This window comes from Canis aureus, chromosome X (assembly GCF_053574225.1).
Source record: "Canis aureus isolate CA01 chromosome X, VMU_Caureus_v.1.0, whole genome shotgun sequence".
NCBI classification, from domain to species: Eukaryota; Metazoa; Chordata; class Mammalia; order Carnivora; family Canidae; genus Canis; species Canis aureus.
Genome location: NC_135649.1, coordinates 51,931,388 through 51,941,383, shown reverse-complemented (window position 1 = coordinate 51,941,383; position 9,996 = coordinate 51,931,388). Strand labels below are relative to the sequence as shown.

The 9,996-nt window shown below is 43.1% G+C and overlaps 1 pseudogene; it reads left to right on the top strand.

The window, feature by feature from the left end:
* Positions 1 to 6,511: 6,511 nt before the first annotated feature.
* On the top strand, positions 6,512 to 7,499 carry LOC144308603 (spindlin-1 pseudogene; annotated as a pseudogene).
* The last annotated feature ends 2,497 nt before the right edge of the window (positions 7,500 to 9,996 follow it).

The following is a 9,996-nucleotide window of genomic DNA, read 5'->3' as shown; positions in this document are numbered from 1 at the left end:
GTAGTTTTGATTTGTATTTCCCTGATGGCAAGTGATGCAGAGCATTTTCTCATGTGCATGTTGGCCATGTCTATGTCTTCCTCCGTGAGATTTATGTTCATGTCTTTTGCCCATTTCATGATTGGATTGTTTGTTTCTTTGCTGTTGAGTTTCATAAGTTCTTTATAGATCTTGGAAACTAGCCCTTTATCTGATATGTCATTTGCAAATATCTTCTCCCATTCTGTAGGTTGTCTTTGAGTTTTGTTGACTGTATCTTTTGCTGTGCAAAAGCTTCTTATCTTGATGAAGTCCCAATAGTTCATTTTTGCTTTTGTTTCTTTTGCCTTCGTGGATGTATCTTGCAAGAAGTTACTATGGCCGAGTTCAAAAAGGGTGTTGCCTGTGTTCTTCTCTAGGATTTTGATGGAATCTTGTCTCACATTTAGATCTTTCATCCATTTTGAGTTTATCTTTGTGTATGGTGAAAGAGAGTGGTCTAGTTTCATTCTTCTGCATGTGGATGTCCAATTTTCCCAGCACCATTTATTGAAGAGACTGTCTTTCTTCCAATGGATAGTCTTTCCTCCTTTATCGAATATTAGTTGCCCATAAAGTTCAGGGTCCACTTCTGGATTCTCTATTCTGTTCCACTGATCTATGTGTCTGTTTTTGTGCCAGTACCACACTGTCTTGATGACCACAGCTTTGTAGTACAACCTGAAATCTGGCATTGTGATGCCCCCAGATATGGTTTTCTTTTTTAAAATTCCCCTGGCTATTTGAGGTCTTTTCTGATTCCACACAAATCTTAAAATAATTTGTTCTAACTCTCTGAAGAAAGTCCATGGTATTTTGATAGGGATTGCATTAAACGTGTATATTGCCCTGGGTAACATTGACATTTTCACAATATTAATTCTGCCAATCCATGAGCATGGAATATTTTTCCATCTCTTTGTGTCTTCCTCAATTTCTTTCAGAAGTGTTCTATAGTTTTGAGGGTATAGATCCTTTACATCTTTGGTGAGGTTTATTCCTAGGTATCTTATGCTTTTGGGTGCAATTGTAAATGGGATTGACTCCTTAATTTCTCTTTCTTCAGTCTCATTGTTAGTGTATAGAAATGCCAATAATTTCTGGGCATTGATTTTGTATCCTGCCACGCTACCGAATTGCTGTATGAGTTCTAGCAATCTTGGGGTGGAGACTTTTGGGTTTTCTATGTAGAGTATCATGTCATCGGCGAAGAGGGAGAGTTTGACTTCTTCTTTGCCAATCTGAATGCCTTTAATGTCTTTTTGTTGTCTGATTGCTGAGGCTAGGACTTCCAGTACTATCAGACCTGATTTGTGACCCAGTATGTGGTCTATTCTGGATAAAGTTCCATGTGCACTTGAGAAGAATGTGTATTTGGTTGCGTTTGGATGTAAATTTCTGTAGATGTCTGTGAAATCCATGTGATTCAGTGTATCATTTAAAGCTCTCGTTTCTTTGGAGATGTTGTGTTTAGAAGACCTATCGAGTGTAGAAAGCGCTAGATTGAAGTCACCAAGTATGTGTATTATTATCTAAGTATGTCTTAATTTTGGTTATTAATTGATTGATATATTTGCAGCTCCCACATTCGGGGCATATTTATTGAAGTTTGTTAATTCCTCTTGTTGGATAGATCCTTGAAGTATGATATAGTGTCCCTCATCATCTCTCACTACAGTCTTCGGGGTAAATTTTAGTTTATCTGATATAAGGATGACTACCTCTGCTTACTTTTGAGGACCATTTGAATGGTAAATGGTCCTCCAACCTTTTATTTTCAGGCTTTACGTCTCCTTCTGTCTAAAATGAGTCTCTGGTAGACAGCAAATATATGGGTCCTGCTTTTTTATCCAGTCTGAAACCCTGCACCTTTTGATGGGGTCAGTAAGCCCTTTCACGTTCGGAGTTACTATTGGCAGATATGAATTTAGTGTCATCATGATATCTATTCAGTCCTTGTTTTTGTGGATTGTTCCACTGTAGTTCTTCTCAAAGGGGAATATTAAGAGTCCCCCTTAAAATTTCTTGCAGAGCTGGTTTGGAGGTCACATATTCTTTCAGTTCCTGCCTGTCTTGGAAGCTCTTTATCTCTCCTTCCATTCTGAATGAGAGCCTTGCTGGATAAAGTATTCTTGGTTGCATTTTTTCTCACTTAGGACCCTGAATATATCCTGTCAGTCCTTTGGTCTGCCAGGTCTCTGTGGAGAGGTCTGCTGTTACCCTCATACTCCTCCCAATAAAAGTTAGGGATTTCTTGTCTCTTGCTGCTTTAAGGATCTTCTCTTTATCTTTGGAATTTGCAAGCTTCACTATTAAATGTCGAGGTGTTGAACGGTTTTTATTGATTTTAGGCAGGAATCTCTCTATTTCCTGGATCTGAATGCCTGTTTCCCTTCCCAGATTAGGAAAGTTTTCAGTTTGGATTTGTTCAAATACATATTCTGGACCTCTGTCCCTTTTGGCGCCCTCAGGAACCCAAATTAAACGTAGGTTTTTCTTCCTCAGGCTGTCATTTATTTCCCTTAATCTATCCTCATGATCTTTTAATTGTCTGTCTCTTTTTTCCTCAGTTTCCCTCTTTGCCATCAACTTGTCTTCTGTCACTCACTGGTTCTTTCACCTCGTTAACCCTCGTCGTTAGGACTTCTAGTTTGGATTGCATCTCATTTAATTGATTTTTCATTTCTGCCTGATTAGATGTAAATTCTGCAGTCATGAAGTCTCTTAAGTACTTTATGCTTTTTTCTAGAGCCACCAGTAGCTTTACAATAGTGCTTCTGAATTGGCTTTCTGACATTGAACTGTAATCTAGATTTTGTAACTCTGTGGGAGAGAGGACTGTTTCTGATTCTTTCTTTTGAGGTGAGGTTTTCTTTCTAGTCATTTTGCTCAATGCAGAGTGGCCAAAGCAAATTGTATTGGGAAAAGAAGAAAAAGAGAGAAGAGAAAGAAGGAAAGAAAAAGAAAAAACAAAGTAAGAAAAAAAGAGAAAAAAAGAAAAAAGAGATAAGAAAAAGAGATAAAAAAACAAGAAAAAAAAGGTGGGGGGGAGTATCCTCTGATTCTGTATACTGTAAGTCCCTTCACTTCCCCTGGAACTTTCCAGTGCTGCTTGGTCAATAATTTGTTTTTCCCCTGTCCCTCTAGCTGGTCTTCTGGGGGAGGGGCCTGCTGTGCTGATTTTCAGGTGTTAGCACTTGGGAGAGCTGCTCAGCCCCCTGCCTGGTGCCGGGCTCAGTGAGTGATGTTTAAGCTGCTTAGCTGGTGAGGCCACTGTGAGGCTCAGTGGGGTTGTTTATCCTGTGAGGTCCCAGTAGGAGCAACCACAGTGGCGGCAGCCAGCCCTAGAGCCCTGGATTCAGCTTCTGCAGTAACTAAGGAGCTGTCAGTCTGCAGGGGCCTGGATGCTCTGGGGGAGGGGCCGCTGATCTGCTCAGCTTGGGGCAGGAGTGTCTTTGCTGTCCTGGGCCCTCCTGGCCTCTGCCTGTCCCGGGACGAGGCCGGATCCTGGCTGTGTCCCCTGGGCCCTTTGCTCCCGGGCCTGTGCTATTGGATTCACGCTCCCAGCGGTGCTGCCCCTTCCACGTGGAGCCTCCTCTCGAGCCCCTCTGAGCTTCTCCCGGGGCCGTGCACTCCCTCCGGCGCGAAACCTCTGCTGGAGCCGCCTCTTAGCTGCTCCCGGGTCCACCCGTGCTTGCGCTGCAGCCCTTTGGGAGCTTGGCTGCGGGGTGTGGCGAGCTCTCCCCTGGGGCGCAGGTGCTCTGTTAATGTCCCTGGGAGCTGAGGGCATCCCCGCCCCTCCTGGGGTCCTGCTCTAACTCCCTGCACTGGCCTTTCCCTCCGGGAAGATTGGTGAAGCTCCTGCTTCTCCACGACGGAGCTTTCCTGTCCTGGGGGCACTCGCCCCGGCCTTAGCCCGGCTCCTGGCAGGGCCCCTCCCCCTTGGATGCCTTTTGTTTATTTCTTCCCCCCCACCCCGGTCTTCGTACCTTGATAGAAGCGTGAACTCTTCTCACTGTATCATTCCAGCTGTTCTCTCTTTAAATCTCAGGCTCAATTCGTAGATTTTCAGGAGGATTTGAAGGTTATCTAGGTAATTTGGTGGGGACAGGTGACTTGGGCATCCTACTCTTCCACCATCTTGCCCCTCCTCCAATCTTCTGCCTTTTGTCTTAAATATTCTGCCACCAATACCAAAGTAAGTCACTTGTAATTATGACTGTAATACAGGGTCTTAGCATCGAGGGTCAGTAAACCACAGTCAGTGGTCCAAATCTATATTGACACCTGTTTTTATTCAGTTATTCAGTTCATGACCTGAGAATTGTGTATGTGTGTGTGTATATATATATATATATAAGATTTTATGTATTTATTCATGAGAGACACAGAAAGAGAAATCAGAGACATGGGCAGAAGGATAAGCAGGCTCTCTGCAGGAGCCTGATGTGGAACTTGATCCTGGACCCAGGATCACACCCTGAGTCAAAGGCAGACACTCAACCGCTGAGCCATCCAGGGGTCCCTGTTTTTATATTTTTAAATGGCTAAAAATTTCAAACGAAACTTAATATTTTGTGACATGTGAAAATTCTATGTAATTCAAACATAAATTTTATAAATAAAGCTTTATTGAGACTCAGCCACAGTTGTTCATCTATTCTCTATGGATGATCTTGTGCCACAACAGCAGAGCTGAGTAGTTGCAAAAGACACTATATATGGTGCTGTTATCAATTGTCACTGCTATTATAAATCACATTGAAGCAGTTATCAGCATTTTTGAATGCCATATGTGTTATCTATCTACGAAAAAAAACATTTTCAAAAATGAAATTGTTAAAATCATGTTACAGATAAGCATTAACAAATGAAATTTGTAGTCAATTTTAATCATAGGAAATATTAATTTTAAACCTCAGTTATATTAACTGTTATTGCTCTTTTTCCAAAACAATAATTTTATTCTCCTCATTAGTACACTAGTATTACAGAAAACTTTTTCTGAATTATTATTATTACCGCATTTTGGATTTTGTCAATACAAATATTGAGTTAGTATGTTTTCTCTTTTTTAATTAAAGTTTTTCATAATATCCTTAATTTTGCCTCTTGGCCTACAGAACTGTAACTATTTATTATCTGCCTCTTTTCAGAAAAAAATACTGCCAATCTTGGTGATATAGCATTGGGAGTTTACTTGGGAAAAGAATCAATATTGGTAATAATCCTATAGTCTGCAAGTCATAACTAAATTTTTTTGTTTTGTGTTTTCCTTTTTTGCTTCACTAAAATTTTAGGAATCACCTGCTATAGATAAAAAAAAAATTCTAGTGGCCAAGCAATAGCAAAAAAAGGTACAAAAGATTCAAATATCTATCTCATTAAAAGTTTAGAGCTAATGTCCATAACTGAGAACTTCTAGGAGAATAATAAACAAACAAGCCCCCAAATCAGAAAATAAACAGAAAAAAAGTTCATTGTTTCCTCTATGTTCAGGTTTTGATGTAGATTTGGTCAGTATAAGCAAGTTCAACTTTAATTTTACATAACTGACTTCATGCTTGCTTATATGAAATTTTATATGCTAAATTATACATTTAAATAATGTTATGGATAAGAGTATCTGAGGAACATTTAATATATTCTATGGAGCACAGAATAAGCAGAGATACAAGGATTATAGAAACACAATTACACCTGTCACATAAAGATTACATAGGCAGTGATAGGTCAGAACAAAGATGACATAGGGCTGTCCCCATCTGTCACATATCTATATAGAAAAGTAAGTTTATCTGGGAGGGTATATTCATGGTTTTATTTCTATTTAACTTTTATGTGTCTTGAACTGTGCTGGGTACAGAGGATGGAAAGAAGACATGATCAATGCCTTTAATGATCTCTCAATTTAGTGGAGGAGAAAGATAAAAAAAATACAACAAAACGTAATGAGTAGTGATATATTTATTCTGTAATTATTAGTACAAAGTTAGTACAAAATGTAATGAAAAGGAGAAGAGGTTCTAGTAGCCCTGTCTTGGGGAGATAGGAAGGCTTCACAGAGAAAATGGCCTATAAACTGGAATTTTATAAGTGAGAAAAAATTAATCAGGAAAAGAGTTATACAGAAGGTGCAAAATCACAGAAACACAAAAGAACATCTTTGTTTGTGTTCCAGAAGAAAGCTCTGCATGGCTAGAGTATTTACTACTTTTCTGGTTACGGATTGTTGGGGAAGAACGAATAAAGGTGAAAGTAGAAATGTTTCTTTAATTTAGGGAAAAATTGGTCACCCCCGTCCCCCGCCCCCGGCCCCGGCTGTGTCTGCCCCTCGCCAGAGCGCCCGCATCCCTGGTGACCTTGAGCGTGCTGCGCCGAGGGCGCCGGGATGAGCCGCAGGACGTGGAAGCTTGGGCAGTGCCCAGGGTGGGCTCGCGCGCCTGCAGGGAGCCGGTTTCAGGGGGCGGTGGTGGACGCGGCGGAGAGCACCCATGAAATCCAGGTAACAGTGAAACGTTGGTGATTGCTTTCCTCAGAGTGCATCTTAGAGTCCTTATGATTTCACATGTTTTTGCTGAACTTGTAAAAAAGGTACTTGGATGATGATTAACAGGAACATTGAGATTCTGTGAAAAGTTTCAAATCGGAGAGTATTCAATTTTCACCCTAGTCCAGCAGCTGTGCTGCTCACCTAAATATAGATGAATGAAGACCCCATTCAGGAAGACACCTGGCCAGCGGTCCAGAGTGGATTCAGGCCATGCTGGTGTGTCTGCAAGCATAATGAAGCAAAGGACGTCCCACAAAGAACATCGGAGCAGTGTGGGGCCGAGCAAACCCGTTTCCCAGCCCCGGCGGAACATCGTAGGCTGCAGGATTCAGCCTGGGTGGAAGGAAGGGAATGGCCCTGTCACCCAGTGGAAAGGAACTGTTCTGGACCAGGTGCCTGTAAATCCTTCTTTGTATCTTATAGAATACGATGGATGTGACTGTGTTTATGGACTAGGACTTAATAAAGATGAAAGAGTTTCTGTTCTCGAAGTCCTCCCTGATAAGAGTTGCGACTTCTTGAATCAGTGATGCACACCTGGCCAACACAATGATCGGCAAGGCGGTAGAGCACATGTTTGAGATGGAAGATGGCTCCAAGGACGAGTGGAAGGGGATGGTCCTAGCGCGCGCCCCTATCATGAACATGTGGTTGTACATCACCAGGAGAAGGATCCCATCTTGTACATGTACCAGCTCCTAGATTATTATAAAGAAGGCGACCTTCGCATTATGCCCCTTTCTAATGATTCTCCTCCAGCAGAAAGGGAACCAGAAGTTATGGACAGCCTGGTAGGCAAACAAGTGGAATATGCCAAAGAGGACGGCTCTAAAAGGACTGGCCTGGTCATTCATCAAGTGGAGGCCAAACCGTCTATTTCATCAAGTTTGATGATGATTCCCATATTTATGTCTACGATTTGGTGTAAACTTCCTAGATGTCATCATGAATTTTGCCAAATTTGTGGAACTATTAAATGTATAATTTGTAGACATACAGACTTGATTGCTTTCCAGTTTAATGAAAGCTTAAATGTCCCTGCGAACCCACAATTTCTGCCAACAGAGCTGGTTTTGTTCTGAATAGTACAGATTTATGTGAACACAAAGCATTTTGTGTAAGGAACTCCCTCCTCTTAAAAGAAGTCTGTGTGTCTGGAGGGGAGTTAAGGCAAGTTTGGTGCAAGTTAAGCTAGCATTGCAGTCGTGTAGAACTGTATTGGATCGTCCCCAGCTCCCCGTCACCATAACTCTCCTTCTCTGCTGCCACACTGCAAGCATAGTTTGGTACTGTCAGTACTGCCTTCTTTTTTAAGAGGTATATGTATCTATATCTACCTGTCCAGCTCTGTGTGTGTCCATATGCACCACACACACACACACACACACTCTTCCGTGGCAGTCCTTTCTTTGTGGATTGGGGTGGGGGTTCAATAATATTCTCCAGTTTAACAGGAGTGCTTGTCCTAAGTCAGTCCTATTTTGTACATTGCTGCTGTCTATTTAAAATTAAATGTAGGCACAGGAGACAACATCGGGCTGTTCAGCATGTTCTGGAAGTCGGAAGTTCAGACACTGTTTCAGTCTGGAGGCTTTAAATCATGAGTCTAAATATGAATCCCTTGAGAACAGTTGCTAGACCCACATTAGAATTCAACAAAACATTAGAAATCTGGATCAAAAGCTGCCTTTAATTCTAAGCTTTGTAAATTTTTGTTTACATTTTTTTTAAATCATAAATCCTCTTTCTGTTTTAAAGCAAAGCCCAGGTACTTGTGTATACACAGTGGTGCAGGTGTGTTTTGGGCAGCACAAGTGGTCCGTTCATGTGTACAAATCAGTCTGGATTCTAGTACATGGATCTGAGAGACAGCAGTGCATCAGTGGTTTGTCTGTGTGTGGTAAGTTCCTGGCAGAACCTAGTGCTCTTATATTAGAAATACAAGTTTCAGAATGGTGTTGCCGCCTGCCGGCAGGTTCTCTAGGACACTTTTATTTTTATTACTGTTCTTACTGGTGCATGGTTATGGTCAGAAGGCTTTTCCCCACAAGAGGATCTGGATGCACAACAACCAGGTCCCCGGCCACCTTCTGTGGTGCTGCATGGTCTTGCTCCTCGAGTGCTGTTGATGTGGGTTCTCCCCATCCAGGGGCCCTGCCATATCAGGGCCCGTCACTGCGCTAGCCCCCGGGTGTGCCTGGAAGCAGCCCTCGGCCGAACGACCCTCTCGTGGCTGATTCCCGCAAGGTAGGCTTCACCGGAATAGACCCACAGAGGTAGTTGGTGTGCCAGCAACACGGCCATCTGTCCCTTTGTTTTGGATCAGCCCTGACAGTATGAAAGCCAGGAGAGAGGCAGGATGTCAGACCATTCTCTAGTGGAGATTGGAAAGCTTGCCTGAGTTCTGGGAGTCAGCTCCCAGATCCATGAGGCCTCAGAGACTCTGTAACTGTGGCCTCAACTCGCATGTCCATATGGTGAGGCTGTGTGCTGTGGTGCTGTGGGGTGGTGATCCAGTGCACTCTAGCAGGGCAGTGCCTGGCCTGTGTAGGCTGTCTCCCTGCAGTGAGCACCTGGTCTCAGACACTCCTCCTGCTTGAACAGGGGTCATGCTGCACACCTGTCACCTCCTTCCCTGTGGGCCCTCGTCACGGTCCCTGCATGTGCATCTCCAGGCTGGGCCCAGCTCCCCAAGTGCGTGTGGACACGTGTGCCCAGAGAGTGTGCCCGGTGTGTGCACCCGGACATGACGAGGTAGTTTAAGGTTGAAAACCAGTGTTCTTGGGAAGTGTCCTGAGGGTTGGGTCACTTGGTTACTTGCATTGGGGTTTCCTGCAAGTACCTGTAGCAGCCTCAGTACTACGTGGTCTGCCACTCCCCAGATGAACATGACACGTGACGATCACCGTTATGTTAATCACTGTTCCATGTGTTGCCTTTAGGGTGGATGGAAGGGGAAGGGTTTTTTCTTGTTGTTGTTGTTGTGTTCTTTATTCCCCCTATTCTCTTTACTTTTGGTGGCTCAGCCCACACTTGTGCAATGACTGACTGCACTCCCTCGCCCGGTATTTCAGGCTTCGTTCTAGGCTCACGTTTCAGATCTGCATGCATTGCTTGCCTTTTCCTGCTATCAGAATGTTGGTTCCTTGTTCTAGGAGCCCAACATAAGTTTCCAAAATTATCATGGGACTTGTGACCGTACAGGACCTGAACCTGTATAAAATGTCCCAGCCTTCCTCACTGACCTGCTCTAGTGTTCTGGTTTCATGTGCGAGTGACATCCGGCTGCCACATGAAGCTTCCGAGGAGAACCTTAGACGCAGACCATCCTTTTTTGCATGCTCTATTCTTTTTTTAATAATAAATTTATTTTTTTATTGGTGTTCAACTTGCCAACATACAGAATAACACCCAGTGCTCATCCT